Genomic DNA, 2,021 nt, shown 5'->3' with positions numbered 1-2,021 from the left:
ATTACATGAAGATAGACCAAAGAACAGTAAGTGATAATGTATGGAATATATGTATTGATGTAAAATTGGATCACTAGTTGGATAGTGACTACAGTAAGAGTGAAAGATGGATATATAGGTAGATAGATAAATAGTTAGATAGATAGATAGACAGACAGAGAGAGAGAGAGAGAGAGAGTGAGATAGATAGACAGACAGATAGATAGTTATATAGATAGATAGATAGATAGATAATAATGATAAATAGGAGAGGGGAGAGGGAGAGAGAGAGAAGAGGAGGAGGGGAGAGAGGGGAAAAAAAAGAGATGAGGAGAAGAGAGAGAGAGAGGAAGCGGGAGGGGAAGGAAGCTTAGAGAGGAAGAGAGAGGGGAGGGATGGGAGAGAGATAGGGGAAGAGAGAGGAGAAAGGAAAGAAAAGGAGGGGGGGGGAGAAAGAGCGGAAAAAACAACGAGAATATGAGATTTCGCAAGTGAATGTCATACCCTTTAAAAGGTTTTAATTTTTTTTAAAACCCCAATCGTGGTTTTTTTTTTTTTTTTTTTTTTTTTAAAGGGAATTTTTTTTTTCCCGTCGTGTTTTTTTCCTTTTTTTTCATTTTTTTTCCCTCTTTTCCCCCCCTTTTCCCCAGGAAAAGGGTTTTTCTTTTGGCGTGTTTTTTCCCGAACTAAAGGGTCATCGTAGCAGCGTATATATAATGATAAAAAAACCCAAAAAACCCACCCACATTTTATATAGCCCCAAAATTTGAAAAAGGAAAGTATCTCATCAAAAAACCCGGTAGGTTTCATGTCGGGACCGCCGTGGTCCAGCAGGGATACTCAATTGCATTTTTTTCCACTTTGGGGAGCTCTTGGAGTGAGTCCTTTGGTGGGGTTCCCCATTTCCCTTTCCACGGAGAGTGCCCGGGTTTTACCTTTTTAGGTAATAATTCTCTCTTTTTTAAAATCCGGGTTTGGGGACCGCACGGGCCTGACTGGCCTGGCTACCAGGCCAGCTCATATATATATAAATATATATATATATAAAATTTTTTAATATATATATATATTATTAAATTTTATATATTTTTTATGAATATTTTATGTGTAACATCTATGCAAAAACCACTCGGGTTTCCCTTAAATAATATTCGACGTATATGTTTTTAATTTTTTTTTTTTTTCCCCTTAAAATTTCAGAAATTCTTTTTATCATTTTAATTTCTGCCAGTATTCAATTAACACAATAATCATAATCAAAACAACAACAGTACTAAAACCAACAGTATTTGTATAAAATGAAAAGTCGAGGCATAATCGAGTAATTCTATTCACTGACTCCTTGTTAAAAGCGTCAACAAATTTTCACAAAAAAGTTGGGAGTTTTATACCCGGGGTGTTAGTTGATTAAATTCGCAAAATTACTGAATTGCAGTTTCTCTTGACGGTTGTATCTACACCTGTTGCTAATAGAGTGTTGTTATTTTATCATAGTAGTTTTATGTTTGGGTTGACAGCTTCGTTGATATGTTGGTGTTGTTATTGTTTTTGATAATCAATTATCGTGTTTTTTTTTAATTTTTTTTTTTTTTTTTTTTTTGTTTAAAATTTTTTTTTTGTTTTTAAATTAAAAAAAAAAAAAATTTAAAAAAAATTTTTTTTTAATTTTAAAAAAAAAAAAATCAACACCACTTAAAAAACAACTGACACAAAACCCAAACAAAAAAAAAAAAAGTTTAAAAAAAAAAAAAATCACACAAAACTCACACAAACACACCCACACCACACACACACACAACCCCCACCAACACACACACAGCACACAAAAAACACACACACACACAGCAACATACACACACATGCACCACCCCACCCCACACACACACACACACGCCCCACACACACACACGCACACTACACACACCCCCAAAACACACAAACACACACACACAAAACACACACCAAAACCCCACACACAACAAACCAACAAACGGAAACCCCAAAGGCCCCCCAAAAATAAACACAAAATTAAAAAACCCCCA

The sequence above is a fragment of the Penaeus monodon genome, chromosome 9, assembly GCF_015228065.2.
Source record: "Penaeus monodon isolate SGIC_2016 chromosome 9, NSTDA_Pmon_1, whole genome shotgun sequence".
Classification (NCBI taxonomy): Eukaryota; Metazoa; Arthropoda; class Malacostraca; order Decapoda; family Penaeidae; genus Penaeus; species Penaeus monodon.
This window is presented reverse-complemented; position numbering follows the sequence as displayed.